This window comes from Hyla sarda, chromosome 7 (genome assembly GCF_029499605.1).
Source record: "Hyla sarda isolate aHylSar1 chromosome 7, aHylSar1.hap1, whole genome shotgun sequence".
In the NCBI taxonomy this organism is placed as follows: domain Eukaryota; kingdom Metazoa; phylum Chordata; class Amphibia; order Anura; family Hylidae; genus Hyla; species Hyla sarda.
The window spans coordinates 72,713,733-72,729,869 of record NC_079195.1 but is presented as its reverse complement, the minus strand read 5'-3'; the positions used below and the strand labels follow the sequence as shown (position 1 = coordinate 72,729,869).

At 43.9% G+C, this 16,137-nt stretch overlaps 2 protein-coding genes and 1 non-coding gene across 5 annotated transcripts in view; 2 read left to right on the top strand and 1 right to left on the bottom strand.

The window, feature by feature from the left end:
- The window catches only part of MFSD13A (major facilitator superfamily domain containing 13A), a 96,440-nt gene extending 91,141 nt beyond the window's left edge, over window positions 1–5,299 (bottom strand). Inside the window, exon 1 of the mRNA XM_056529699.1 lies at window positions 4,434–5,299. The gene's annotated coding sequence lies outside the window, so the exon portion shown is untranslated. The remainder of the gene's footprint in view (window positions 1–4,433) is intronic.
- The window catches only part of C7H10orf95 (chromosome 7 C10orf95 homolog), a 45,511-nt gene that overhangs the window by 16,539 nt on the left and 12,835 nt on the right, over window positions 1–16,137 (top strand). Inside the window, exon 1 of one of the 3 annotated variants that reach the window (XM_056529701.1) lies at window positions 6,203–6,544. The exons of 1 other annotated variant lie outside the window; for it this stretch is intronic. The gene's annotated coding sequence lies outside the window, so the exon portion shown is untranslated. Of the gene's footprint in view, window positions 1–6,202; window positions 6,545–8,725; window positions 8,847–16,137 lie in introns of those variants that run through there. One more of the 3 variants, XM_056529704.1, reaches the window with a different exon arrangement.
- Window positions 11,731–11,800, top strand: LOC130283697 (small nucleolar RNA SNORA5). Its single transcript, XR_008846809.1, has one exon. It is a non-coding gene; the product is annotated as a small nucleolar RNA SNORA5 (small nucleolar RNA).

The following is a 16,137-nucleotide window of genomic DNA, read 5'->3' as shown; positions in this document are numbered from 1 at the left end:
AAGTAGAAAGAATTAACCAGGTCCTGGGTGATTATTTACGGCATTTTGTTTCCTCCCGCCAGGATGACTGGGCAGATCTTCTACCATGGGCCGAATTCTCGTATAACTTCAGAGTCTCTGAATCTTCCTCCAAATCCCCATTTTTCGTGGTGTACGGCCGTCACCCTCTTCCCCCCCTCCCTACTCCCTTGCCCTCTGGTTTGCCCGCTGTGGATGAAATATCTCGTGATCTTTCCACCATATGGAAAGAGACCCAAAATTCTCTCTTACAGGCTTCATCACGCATGAAGAAGTTTGCTGATAAGAAAAGGAGAGCTCCCCCCATTTTTTCTCCTGGAGACAAGGTATGGCTCTCCGCTAAATATGTCCGCTTCCGTGTCCCTAGCTACAAATTGGGACCACGCTATCTTGGTCCTTTCAAAATTTTGTGCCAGATTAATCCTGTCTCTTACAAACTTCTTCTTCCTCCTTCTCTTCGTATTCCTAATGCCTTTCACGTTTCTCTTCTTAAACCACTCATCATCAACCGTTTCTCTCCCAAACTTGTTTCTCCCACTCCTGTTTCCGGCTCCTCGGACATCTTCTCCGTAAAGGAGATACTGGCCTCCAAGAAGGTCAGAGGGAAAACTTTTTTTTTGGTCGATTGGGAGGGTTGTGGTCCTGAAGAGAGATCCTGGGAACCTGAGGACAATATCCTAGACAAAAGTCTGCTCCTCAGGTTCTCAGGCTCTAAGAAGAGGGGGAGACCCAAGGGGGGGGGTACTGTTACGCCGAGCGCTCCGGGTCCCCGCTCCTCCCCGGAGCGCTTGCTACACTCTCGCTACTGCAGCGCTCCGGTCAGATCCACTGACCCGGTGCGCTGCGATACCGCCTCCAGCCGGGATGCGATTCGCGATGCGGGTGGCGCCCGCTCGCGATGCGCACCCCGGCTCCCGTACCTGACTCGCTCTCCGTCGGTCCTGTCCCGGCGCGCGCGGCCCCGCTCCCTAGGGCGCGCGCGCGCCGGGTCTCTGCGATTTAAAGGGCCACTGCGCCGCTGATTGGCGCAAGTGGTTCTAATTAGTGTGTTCACCTGTGCACTCCCTATGTATACCTCACTTCCCCTGCACTCCCTCGCCGGATCTTGTTGCCATTGTGCCAGTGAAAGCGTTTCCTTGTGTGTTCCTAGCCTGTGTTCCAGACCTCCTGCCGTTGCCCCTGACTACGATCCTTGCTGCCTGCCCCGACCTTCTGCTACGTCCGACCTTGCTTCTGTCTACTCCCTTGTACCGCGCCTATCTTCAGCAGTCAGAGAGGTTGAGCCGTTGCTAGTGGATACGACCTGGTCAATACCGCCGCAGCAAGACCATCCCGCTTTGCGGCGGGCTCTGGTGAAAACCAGTAGTGACTTAGAACCGGTCCACTAGCACGGTCCACGCCAATCCCTCTCTGGCACAGAGGATCCACCTCCTGCCAGCCGGCATCGTGACAATTATCTTTGTACTGTGACTTCACTGTGTATTATCTTTGTAATGTGACATCACTGTGTATTATCCCTGTACTGTGACATCACTGTGTATATTATCCCTGTACTGTGACAGCACTGTGTATTATCCCTGTACTGTGATATCACTGTGTGTATTATCCCTGTACTGTGACATCACTGTGTATATTATCCCTGTACTGTGACATCACTGTGTATATTATCCCTGTACTGTGACATCACTGTGTGTATTATCCCTGTACTGTGACATCACTGTGTATATTATCCCTGTACTGTGACATCACTGTGTATTATGTCTGTACTGTGACATCATTGTGCATATCAACCCTGTACTCACTCAAAGAACAGGGTTATTATTCAAAGTGACATCACAGTACAGGGTTAATATGCATATGAACAGTGATGTCACACTAGAGGGTTAATGTGCACACAGTGCAGTCAGGGTACAGTGATAATACACACAGTGATGTCACAGTACAGGGATAATACACAGTGATGTCACAGTACAGGGATAATACACACAGTGATGTCACAGTACAGGGATAATACACAGTGATGTCACAGACCAGGGATAATATACACAGTGATGTCACAGTACAGGGATAATACACAGTGACGTCACAGTACAGGGATAATACACAGTGATGTCACAGTATGGGGATAATACACACAGTGATGTCACAGTACAGGGATAATACACAGTGATGTCACAGTACAGGGATAATACACACAGTGATGTCACAGTACAGGGATAATACACACAGTGATGTCACAGTACAGGGATAATACACGCAGTGATGTCACAGTGCAGGGATAATACACACAGTGATGTCACAGTACGGGGATAATACACACAGTGATGTCACAGTACAGGGATAATACACAGTGATGTCACAGTACAGGGATAATACACACAGTGATGTCACAGTACAGGGATAATACACAGTGATGTCACAGTACAGGGATAATACACAGTGATGTCACAGTACAGGGATAATACAGAGTGATGTCACAGTACAGGGATAATACACACAGTGATGTCACAGTACAGGGATAATATACAGTGATGTCACAGTACAGGGATAATACAGAGTGATGTCACAGTACAGGGATAATACACAGTGATGTCACAGTACAGGGATAATACACACAGTGATGTCACAGTACAGGGATAATACACACAGTGATGTCACAGTACAGGGATAATATACAGTGATGTCACAGTATGGGGATAATACACACAGTGATGTCACAGTACAGGGATAATACACAGTGATGTCACAGTACAGGGATAATACACACAGTGATGTCACAGTACAGGGATAATACACACAGTGATGTCACAGTACAGGGATAATACAGAGTGATGTCACAGTACAGGGATAATACACACAGTGAGGTCACAGTACAGGGATAATATACAGTGATGTCACAGTACGGGGATAATACAGAGTGATGTCACAGTACAGGGATAATACACACAGTGATGTCACAGTACAGGGATAATACACAGTGATGTCACAGTACAGGGATAATACACACAGTGATGTCACAGTACAGGGATAATACACACAGTGATGTCACAGTACAGGGATAATATACAGTGATGTCACAGTACGGGGATAATACACAGTGATGTCACAGTACAGGGATAATACATACAGTGATGTCACAGTACAGGGATAATACACAGTGAAGTCACAGTACAGAGATAATACAGAGTGATGTCACAGTACAGGGATAATACACACAGTGATGTCACAGTACAGGGATAATATACAGTGATGTCACAGTACGAGGATAATACAGAGTGATGTCACAGTACAGGGATAATACACACAGTGATGTCACAGTACAGGGATAATACACAGTGATGTCACAGTACAGGGATAATACACACAGTGATGTCACAGTACAGGGATAATACACACAGTGATGTCACAGTACAGGGATAATATACAGTGATGTCACAGTACGGGGATAATACACAGTGATGTCACAGTACAGGGATAATACATACAGTGATGTCACAGTACAGGGATAATACACAGTGAAGTCACAGTACAGAGATAATACACAGTGAAATCACAGTACAGAGATAATACACACAGTGATGTCACAGTACAGGGATAATACACACAGTGATGTCACAGTACAGGGATAATACACACAGTGATGTCACAGAACAGGGTGTACTAGTACTGTGATGCCGCTGTGCATATGGGGGATAATAGGGCATAGCATTCACAAGCTTTTGTATTTTAGTTAAATCCAAATCCAAGGTGGCTTAAACATGAGGCCCTTGTTGATGAACTGTTATGACACCCTCACCCCCAAGGTGAATGTAAGACAACAGTGATACGCACAGTGGGGGAGATTCATCAAAACCTGTGTAGCGGAAAAGTTGCCCAGTTGCCCATAGCAACAAATCAGATAGCTACTTTCAATTTGCAGAGACCTTGTTAAAAATGAAATAAGTAAGCTGATTGGTTGCTATGGGCAACTGGGCAAATTTTCCTCTGGACAGGTTTTGATAAATCTCCCTCAGTGTATGTATCGCCACTCACAAGGGAGGATGCAGAGGTATTTTCTCAAGGATTGGGGTTTACTAGCAAATGAACACCTCCATATTAGGATGACATATTACTACATCAGTAAAAAAAAATAACAATAACCACTGTACACAGATTAGGATCACCAATATCACCACTATTACAAATATTTGAGCCACACTATGACCACTCCAATTACCACTATATAGTGACAGTGTGTAAAGTGTAAACTTAGCCTGGCAATTACAGTACCGTGGATGCCTAAAAAGACAAATACATACACACATCCATCCATATGTATATAGATACACACACCTATACACAAGTGTACATACCCTAACTATAAATGTACAAACCCTAACTATAAATGCACATACCCTAACTATAAGTGCACATACCATAACTTTCTGAGATGCTGACAGGCTCATCATACATGGCTTCCAGTGCTGGGGGTCAGGAGTCAAGACCTCTGACCTCAGGATGAAGTCATGTGGAGGAGGGGGCACAGACAGTTCTCCTCCTACTTTGCTCATATGTTTCATGCTAGCAGGCTGCTGTGCTTTGAGGATCATTTCCCCTCCTTTAGGACCCGACGGCAGGATGGCGCTTGTAGAGCATGTGCGGCATAATAAGATCAGTACTGCTGTGATTCCTACAATCTATGTGCCAGGCTGGGCAGCCAAAAAGCACTGACAATGTAGGCAGTGCCACTACATGCCCCCCATTCACTCTCCTAGTTACCTCACACAGAGGCCATCTACTCCCCCAGTTCTTCTTCCTCCTTACTCCTGGACGATCACCATCAGTGAAAGAGTGGTGGCCAGAGCGAGGCCCCCACCAGTGCCAGGCCTTAGGCGGTGGCGGTGGCTGCCTCTGACAGACACACACACATAGACACTTTACCTGTCCTGCGCTGCGCTTCTCCTCTACGGCGGCGGCCTGACGAGTGACGTCACTGACGTCCTGTGCAGGTCTGCGGAGGGACGTCACATGCGCAACGTCCCTCATCAGACTCAGGCCGGCCAACCGGAGACGCGGAGGAGGGCGGGGTAAGTGAAGTCTTCCAGCATTTAGCGCTACTCGCCTGAAACACTAAATGCCTGTATGTCTGGGCGTCGGGCAATACAAGTTATACGCCGGTCGGTCTGTGCGGGCCGTTTGTGCGGGCCGCCGGGCCTATTTTAACGCAGGGGCCTGGAGCTGCCGCTCCATCCGCCCCTACGTTAATCCGGCCCTGCCTCTGCATCCCCTATAGCAAGGTCCCTGGGCAGGTGTATAGCCTGGAGATATCTCTCCAGATCAGGAAGATTCATGCCTCCTAACTATTTCTGTTGTGTGAGGATACGCCTAGGGACCCCAGCTGTTTTCCCTTGCCAAATGTAGGATGAAAGGGATCTGTTCAGATTAAGAAACAAATACACGTGGGCTAGGAATAGGGAGAGCTTGCATGAGGTTAGCAAGTCTGGGTATGATCGAAAACATGACAAAGTTATTTCTTCCAAACGAGGAGAGGTAAGTAGTGTCTAGTTTTGCCAATTGGTCTTTAATTGAGAAAAGAAGAGGAATGAAGTTCAGGAAGTATAAGTCATGTAGTTGGCGGCTTATTTTAATTGCTAGGTATGTGATATTCGGCGAGGTCCAGTTAGAGAGGAATGTTTTTGACAGCTCCTTCACCACCATATAGTTAGATGTTAGCAGCAGAAAATAGCAGCAAGATGCATATCTTCATCAGTCATCATCATGACTGATGTAGATATGCATCTTGCTGCTATTTTCTGCTGCTAACATGTAACTATACAAGTCCTGCAAGACTGTTGTGATAACCTGGGGGAGTTGGGTGTAGGGAGTGTAGCTGTGTGGTGACTAAAGGGTGTCTGGTTAACCCTTTCTATTCGTGATGCCAGGGTGAGGGCTCCTCTGTAATGCTTGTCCTACCGCCACCCTTCTCAAGAGCGATAGGGAGGTATAGAATAATTGAATGTCCACAAGTGGAGAGTTTGCTGAAAACAGTTGGAACTTTATTGAAGATTTTATGCAAGCTTCATAACCGGAACAGTCTCTATACATGCAAAGTCTCTTAAGGATTGACAAAGGTTGGGACCTTAAGCATTTTCGAGTCCATAGACTAATATGCGCTGTTCCACTGGATTTAGGGGATTTAGTTGTGGTCCAGTAGTCACGCTAGCTTTAGCGGGGATTAGTTTAGAACTCACGGTTTAGTTTAAGCTTAGGCCGGTAGGTTTTCTAGCCTAGCGTGTCTTTGAAAGTTGCGCAGATCCATCCTGCTAGTCCGGCATCCACGAGAGCAGCAACCCAAGAGAGCGATAATTGGCTACAGCTCCCTTATATGGGCATGGGCTGGACTAGAGCTAATTGGTCCAATACTTCTGTCAATCACCTTCACATAGGATTATGGAACCATGTGACCCAAGGACCTCCAAAGGTCCTCTAACAAACCATAGAGGAATTATCATGGTCACATGACCGAAGGTCCTGCGACGCTAACAAGGTAAGCATACTATACATTATATTAAATATGCATTATTATGAAATATATATACATATTAACATTATAGAATTAGAGTAGAAGAGAGGCGACTAGGGGCTGTCCCACCTGGGGGACCCTACCTGAGCGTAGTTACTCTGACTTTGGGGACCACCATACAAGGTACGGTATGCAATACGGTACCGGGACACCACACTGTCACAGTGCAATATGAAATATGAGAAATGTGAGTTTTTTATATTTTACTCACCTACAAAAATGATTAAATGGTTGGCGTGCTGACAGTGCTTTTTTGATTGTCCTACACATGTGTTATACTCAGGGGAAAGGGGCGCGCCATACCCTAAGCCTGCTGCGATTTAAAAAAAAACAACAAAAAAAACACGCCCTGAGCTGAAAAAATTCTGAAAGAAAAAACTCCATGCAGACCTGGCATTATAGGGCAGGAAGCCTACCTCTTTAGTGCATTTACCTGGGTTATAACTCCCAATCTGGACAACCTGTCATAAGTTTATGTAAATAGCAGTAATGCTTTAGAAAAATGCAGGTTAGCAGCACTTTAGAAATACTGCAAATGTCATGTGTTTTACCATTACCACAAATCTGTAGCATTAGCATTATTTTTCAATGGAAACAAGGGATGAAGCCCAACCCCAGAATAAAGAAAATGCCATACCATTATTTTATAGGCAAAATTCTAGAGTATGCATCTGGTAAAAAGTGTTTTCTGGTCACCCACCAACACCAGATTCATCTACAAAATTGCCAGGTTATAAAATGTGATTCAAGACTCCAAAGAATTTGTTTCCACTTTTCTAGAATCTGGTGGTGGCATGTTTTACAACACTTCAACCAAATGTATTGTCTGAAATTTGGTAAAGGGTACCTCTCATCAAATAAACTTTTGATATATTTTAGATTAATGAATGTTGAATAACTTTCCAATAGCATGTTAATGGAAAATATGCTTCTTTATATTGTATTTTTCTCGATCAGTCCTGTCAGCAAGCATTTCTGACTCATGCTGGAGTCCTAAACACTCAGAGCTGCCAGCCTGCTTTGTTCACAGCCAAACAGACTGTGAACAAAGCAGGCTGGCAGCTCTGAGTCTTCTCCTTTGTGAACAAAGCAGACTGGCAGCTCGTAGTGTTTAGGACTCCAGCATGAGTCTGAAATGCTTGCTGCCAGGACTGTTAGGGAGACCCCTAGTGGTCATTTCTTCAAAGTGGAAAATTAAATAGAAAGAAGCATATTTTTTAATAACATACAATTGTAAAGTTATTCTGCATACATTAATCTAAAATATATCAAAACATTTTTGGATGAGAGGTACCCTTTAATTGATATCTATGGTGAAGGTCCAGAGATATCTGCTACCTATTTATCTCCCTTATTATTGCAAGCCAATAGTACATGCTCAATGAGGAGTTGGGGCGGCAGCTGTGGCTGAATAAAAGTGAATGGGGGTTTACAAACACACTGGTCTATGATAAAAAAAAAAAATAGATTGCATTATCATTAAAGGGGTACTCCGGTGCTTAGACATCTTATCCTCTATCCAAAGGATAGGGGATAAGATGCCTGATCGCGGGAGTCCTGCCGCTGGGGACCCCCTGTGATCTTGCACGCGGCACCCCGTTTGTAAGCAGTCCCCGGAGCGTGTTCGCTTCGGGTCTAATTAACGGCAACCACAGGGCCGGCGGCGTGTGACATCACGCCCCCGCCCCCGTGTGATGTCAAGCTCCGCCCCTCAATGCAAGCCTACGGGAGGGGGTGTGATAGCTGTCACAGCCCCTCCCATAGGCTTGCATTGAGGGGCGGAACGTGACGTCACACGGGGGTGGGGGCGTGACGTCGCACGCCGCCGGCCCTGAGGTTGCCGGTAATCAGACCCGAAGCGAACACGCTCCGGGGACTGATTACAAACGGGGTGCCACGTGCAAGATCACAGGGGGTCCCCAGCATTTCAGACTCATGCTGGAGTCCTAAACACTACGAGCTGCCAGTCTGCTTTGTTCACAAAGGAGAACACTCAGAGCTGCCAGCCTGTCAATTAGACAAAAAAAACTTTATTGGTAAAAAAAAAAAAACTACCTGCGCATGTGCCGGAAGAGGCCGCAGATTCGACTCTGAGCCACGGAAGAAACAGGAAGAAAAGATTTGCCTCGGACGTCAGAAGATAGGAAGGACAGAAGCAAGAACACACCCCCCGACATCCCACTTACCGAACACAACATGGCGGAGGCCGAGGTACACAGCAAGCCGCTGGAAGAAAAAGGGGCCAGCTTCCGGATCTTCACAAAAGGTAAGAAAATACATATACACATAATCACAACACACATAAAAAAACACATACTTATACACACATAACACACAAACATAATAACAAAGAACAGTATAAACAAGGGAGAACCCCTTTAAAGGGGTATTCCAGGCAAAACCTTTTTTATATATATCAACTGGCTCCAGAAAGTTAAACAGATTTGTAAATTACTTCTATTAAAAAATCTTAATCCTTCCAATAGTTATTAGCTTCTGAAGTTTTCTATCTAACTGCTCAATGATGATGTCACGTCCCGGGAGCTGTGCATGATGGGAGAATATCCCCATAGGAACTGCACAGCTCCCGGGATGTGAGTCATCAGAGAGCAGTTAGACAGAAAACAACAACTCAACTTCAGAAGCTAATAACTATTGGAAGGATTAAGATTTTTTAATAGAAGTAATTACAAATCTGTTTAACTTTCCGGAGCCAGTTGATATATATAAAAAAGTTTTGGCTTGGAATACCCCTTTAATGAAAAAAGTTTTCCACGGGAGTACCCCTTTAATGGCTATAACATCACAATTTTTTGGGTTGGCCACAGGGCATGGCACACAGTGAAATGGGCCCCAGACTCCGGTTAAGATGGCAATCAAAAGGATTGTGTTGAAAGCAACTACTATATTTGGCATAAAACTTTTGCCCAATTTATTAGGCATACATTTTGCACAATTTCAAATAGACAACTTTAGCAAAAGTGACTGTGAAATGCAGTTCTTCATTCTTGACTATGCAGATAATGGGATTAATTAAAGGGGTACTCCAGTGGAATTTTTTTTTTTTAAAAATCAGCTGGTGACAGAAAGCTAAACAGATTTGTAACTTAATTCTATATAAAAATCTTAAAGGCGTATTCCAGGAATGTTTTTTATTTGACTATACTACAGGGTCTGTAAAGTTAGTGTAGTTCATAATATAGTGTCTGTACCTGTGTGTGACGGTTTTCTCACAATTCTTATGTGATTTTTACCCCAATATTTATTTTTTACCAGCATACAAAATGACTGTTGTCTCAGATTTTTCCCAGCTTGCAATGCGGCCGAGACCTGACTCACTAGTCAGCTGATGACAGGGAGCCTGTCTGCTTCAATGGGTGGAGCGATCTCTTGGTGGGAGAGAGATCAATCTGCAACTAATGCAACAGCTGTAGGCACCCTGATTTATGTTTTAATGGGTGGAGTGGCTGGCTGATGTGTGGGAGGGAGAAAAATGGAATTGTTGGATTTGTAGTCAAAAAAGGAAAAGTCAAACAGGAAATACCAGTTCACAAAAAGCTAGCCACAGAGTTGTGGTAATCTCACAACATAGCCATTTAGCCCCATGACAAGCGCAGATCCTTCCTAAGCATGTCCATTACTGCCTGCCAGGTACATACTAAAATCACCTTATGGTGGATAACCCTTTTAACCCTTCCAGGACTTATCAGCTGCTGTATACTACAGAGGAAGTTCTTTTCTTTTTGAATTTCTTTTGTTTGTCCACAGTGCCCTCTGCTGACACCTCTATCCATGTCAGGAACTGTCCAGTGCAGGAGCAAATCCCCATAGCAAACCTCTCCTGCTCTGGACAGTTCCTGACATGGACAGAGGTGTCAGCAGAGAGCACTGTGGTCAGACAGAAAATAAATTCAAAAAGAAAAGAACTTCCTCTATAGCATACAGCAGCTGATAAGTACTGGAACAATTATTAAAGGGGTACTCCACCCTTAGACCTCTTATCCCCTATCGAAAGGATAGGGGATAAGATGTTTGATTGCAGGGGCCCCGCTGCTAGGACCCCCCTGCGATCTCCCTGCAGCCCCTGGCGTTCGTTTAGAATGCCGGCTGCGGTACCGGAGGCTTGTGACGTCCCTACCACGTTCCCTCAATTCAAGTCTATGGGAGGAAGTGTGGCGGCCGTCACGCCCCCTTCCATAGACTTGCATTGAGAGGGAGGGCATGACGTCACGAAGAGCGCGTGGCTGTATGATGTCAGCACCGCATTGCTAGTCATTAGGCAGGGAGCGAAATTCAACCCCCGCGATCAGACATCTTATTCCCTTTCCTCCATCTAGGGGCGGAGTACTGCACCTTTTTAAAAAAGACACAGAAATTTATGCAAATTCATACCACCTCTGCCTTGCCTACAAAATAACATTAGCACAAATTGACATGTCACAATCCAAAAGAGACAATCCCTAGATTCTCTGCTATCATATGGGTTAGATTTCCAAAACCACAAACTATATCACCAAACAACACTTATTGAGTTCTTATTTTTGGCTCTGGCGAACCATTTCTCAGTGCACGGATTAAAGGGGTACTCCGGTGGAATTATTTTTTTTATTTTTTTTTTAAATCAACTGGTGCCAGAAAGTTAAACAGATTTGTAAATTACTTCTATTAAAAAATCTTAATCCTTCCTTCTAGTACTTATTAGCTGCTGAATACTACAGAGGGAATTCTTTTCTTTTTGGAACACAGTGCTCTCTGCTGATATCATGACCACAATGCTCTCTGCTGACACCTCTGTCCATTTTAGGAACTGTCCAGAGCAGCATATGTTTTCTATGGGGATTTTCTCCTACTCTGGACAGTTCTTAAAATGGACAGAGATGTCAGCAGAGAGCACTGTGGCCATGATGTCAGCAGAGAGCTCTGTGTTCAAAAAAGAAAAGAATTTCCTCTGTAGTATTCAGCAGCTAATAAGTACTGTAAGGATTAAGATTTTTTTAATAGAAGTAATTTACAAATCTGTTTAACTTTATGGCACCAGTTGATAAAAAAAATAAAAGATTTCCACCAGAGTACCCCTTTAACCACTTAAGGACCTAGGGCGTATGGATACGCCTTGACGTCCTGGTACTTAAGGACCCAGGTCGTATCCATACAGCCGTGTGAATTTCGGTCCCCGCCGTGCGCCGGGCGGGGACCGGACCGGGGTGACTGCTGATATCAATCAGCAGGCACCCCGCGCAAATGCCCATCAAACCCCCCCGTCAGCGATCGGCGCAAATCGCAAATGAATTCACACTTGCGATTTGCACCAATTCCGGGTCATACGGGTCTACGGTGACCCGGAATATAAGGGGGATCGCGGTTGTCTAAGACACCCACGATCCCCCTGAAGGCATAGGAGTGAGGTGGCAGAGGTGCCACCCCTCCTATCCCTGCTATTGGTCTGCTATTGATAGTCAGAGGCGACGACCAATAGCAGACCGGGGGCGGGGGGGATTAACTTTCGTTTTCCCCATCCTGCCCACCTACAATAGGCGGGGCAGAACGGGGAACCGAAGGGGACCGGGCACCGACGTCCACTTACCGATCCGGAGGCTGCGGGGACCTTGATCGGCTGGCGGCGTGACGTGCGTCAGAAGAGGACGGCTCCCGGGATCCTACAGAAGCCGGTAAGTTGATCTGGAGGGCTACAGTCTGAGACTGTGGTCTCTAAACTGTAGCACTGTCGGGTTATGGTGAGTTTCCCGCTAGGAGTTTGCGCTGCGGTGAAAAATTTGCCGCAGCCCAAACTTGAAGCAGGAAATTTACTGTAAAACTGCCCATGTGAATGTACCCTGTACATTCACATGGGTGGCGAGGGCGGGTGGGGGGGGGGGGGGCAATCCTCCAGCTGTTTCAAAACTACAACTCCCAGCTTGTACTGACAGACCATGCATGCTGGGAGTTGTACTTTTGCAACAGCTGGTGGAAAACCTTCAGTTAGGTTCTGTTACCTAACTCAATATTTTCCAACCAGTGTGCCTCCAGCTGTTGCAAAACTACAACTCCCAGCATGTACTGATCGCCGAAGGGCATGCTGGGAGATGTAGTTATGCAACAGCTAGAGGTACGCAACTACAACTCCCAACATGCCGAGACAGCTGTTTACTGTTAGCGCATGCAGGGATTTGTAGTTTTGCAACATCTGGAGGGCTACAATTTAGAGATCTCCAAACTGTGGACCTCCAGCTGTTGCAAAACTACAAATCCCAGCATGCCCTGACAGCAAACTGCTGTTTGGGAATGCTAGGAGTTGCAGTTTTGCAACATCTGGAGGGCCACAGTTAGAGATCACTGCCAGTGATCTCCAAACTGGGGCCCTCCAGCTGTTGCAAAACTACAATTTCTGTGAGGGGTGTAGTTTCCAAAATGGGGTCACATGTGGGGGGGTCCACTGTTCTGGCACCACGGGGGGCTTTGTAAACGCACATGGCCCCTGACTACCATTCCAAACGAATTCTCTTTCCAAAAACTCAATGGCGCTCCTCCTCTTCTGAGCATCTTAGTTCGCCAGCAGAGCATTTTACGTCCTAACATGGGGTATTTCCATACTCAGAAGAAATGGGGTTACACATTTTGGGGGTCATTTTCTCCTATTACCCCTTGTAAAAATGTAAAATTTAGGGGAAAAACAGCATTTTAGTTAAAAAAATTTTTTTTTTCATTTACACATCCAACTTTAACGAAAAGTCGTCAAACACCTGTGGGGTGTTAAGGCTCAGCGGACCCCTTGTTACATTCCTTGAGGGGTGTAGTTTCTAAAATAGTATGCCATGTGGGTATTTTTTTGCTGTTCTGGCACTACAGGGGCTTCCTAAATGCGGCATGCCCCCAAAAAACCATTTCAGCAAAAGTTGCTTTCAAAAAGCCAAATGTGACTCCTTCTCTTCTGAGCATTGTGGTTTGCCCGCAAAGCATTTTACGTCCTAACATGGGGTATTTCCATACTCAGAAGAGATGGGGTTACAAATTTGGGGGTCATTTTCTCCCATTACCCTTTGTAAAAATGGTAAATTTGGCGGAAAAACTGCACTTTAGTGTGAATTTTTTTTTCCCATTTACACATCCGATTTTAACGAAAAGTCGTCAAACACCTGTGGGGTGTTAAGGCCAACTGGACCCCTTGTTACGTGCCTTGAGGGGTGTAGTTTCCAAAATGGTATGCCATGTGGGGTTTTCTGCTGTTCTGGCACCATAGGAGCTTTCTAAATGTGACATGCCCCCCAAAAACCATTTCAGAAAAATTCACTCTCCAAAATCCCATTGTCGCTCCTTCCCTTCTGAGCCCTCTACTGCGCCCGCCGAACACTTGACATACACATATGAGGTATTTCCTTACTCGAGAGAAATTGGGTTACACATTTTGGGGGCTTTTTCTCCTATTACCACTTCAATTCAAAAACTGGGTCTACAAGAACATGCGAGTGTAAAAAATGAAGATTTTGAATTTTCTCCTTCACTTTGCTGCTATTCCTGTGAAACACCTAAAGGGTTAACACACTTACTGAATGTCATTTTGAATACTTTGAGGGGTGCAGTTTTTATAATTTGTGTCATTTGTGGGGTATTTCTAATATGAAGGCCCTTCAGACTCACTTCAAAACTGAACTGGTCCCTGAAAAATTCTGATTTTGAAAATTTTGTGAAAAATTTGAAAATTGCTGCTGAACTTTGAAGCCCTCTGATGTCTTCCAAAAGTAAAAACATGTAAACTTTATGATGCAGTCATAAAGTAGACATATTGTATATGTTAATCAATGTATAATTTATTTGGAATATCCATTTTCCTTATAAGCAGAGAGCTTCAAAGTTAAAAAAATGCTAAATTTTAAATTTTTTCATAAAATTTTGGAATTTTTCACCAAGAAATGATACAAGTATCAACAAAATTTTACCACTAACATAAAGTAGAAAATGTCACGGAAAAACTATCTCGGAATCAGATTGACAGGTAAAAGCATCCCAGAGTTATTAATGCTTGAAGTGACAGTGGTCAGATGTTCAAAAAATGGCCGGGTCCTTAAGGTATATTTGGGCTGGGTCCTTAAGGGGTTAAACACAAGGAGATAGTTGTCAGTACTTTCCGGTAAAGAGCTTAGTCCATGCCTGGGGTCATGCAAGGTGATTCAATGTGAGGTCAGGGAAGAATAATAATAGGGTATTGGTTATCAGCTCTTTTAAACTACACACTGCTGAACACACAGCAATTAAAAGCCATCATTGTAGGTAGCAAGCCATGTGACTTTTAGAGCTCTATGTACAGCAAGTTTAAAGTATATTTGTTTTTGCACAAAACTATATTACAAAAGTCACAAGAAAAGCTACCACTGCATACATGTACCATTAAAGGGGTACTAAGTCGAAAAGCATCTTATCCCCTATCTAAAGGTGTCCCACTGCTGGGGACCCCCGCAATCTCCAATGTGGCACCCTAGATAGCCATTTTTTTTATAGACATATTTGGTATCGCCGCGTGCGTAAATGTCCAAACTATTAAAATAAAATGTTAATGATCCCGTACGGTGAACGGCGTGAACGAAAAAAAAAAAAGTCCAAAATTCCTACTTTTTTTTATACATTTTATTAAAAAAAAATTATTAAAAATTTATTAAAAGTTTTTTAATATGCAAATGTAGTATCAAAAAAAAGTACAGATCATGGTGCAAAAAATGAGCCCCCATACCACCGCTTATACGGAAAAATAAAAAAGTTAGAGGTCATCAAAATAAAGGGATTATAAACGTACTAATTTGGTTAAAAAGTTTGTGATTTTTTTTAAGCACAACAATAATATAAAAGTATGTAATAATGGGTATCATTTTAATCGTATTGACCCTAAGAATAAAGAACACATGTCATTTTTACCATAAATTGTACGGCGTGAAAACAAAACCTTCCAAACGTTTTTCGTTTTAATTTCCCCACAAAAATAGTGTTTTTTGATTGCGCCATACATTTTATGATATAATGAGTTATGTCATTACAAAGGACAACTGGTTGCGCAAAAAACAAGCCCTCATACTAGTCTGTGGATGAAAATATAAAAGAGTTATGATTTTTAGAAGGCGAGGAGGAAAAAATGAAAATGTAAAAATTAAATTGTCTGAGTCCTTAAGGCCAAAATGGGCTGAGTCCTTAAGGGGTTAAAAGATGGCTGGCTGCCTGCAGCCGAGCGGGGTGATGGCTACAAGCCTGTTTCACGGTCTCCCGCTTCATCTGGCCAGAAAACTAATAAAAACAAAACATTTATAAAAAGAGCTCATAATCAACATGGTTTTTACACATGGTTTTTGAAATACAGGTGTTTTTGGATTATCTTTTTTTTTCATCCATTTTTTTAAAGTTTTCATTGATTTCAATGTGAGCTTCCAGGTAGAACAGTTGTGAAAAAGTAATTAGTGACTTCTTATTTTCATTGCAATATTTATGCTGTTTTGGCCATTACCTATTAAAGAGTACCTCTCTTGATCTTGTTAAATTTTATATTCCTCCCAGTTCAATGCCTCCATCATGATAAT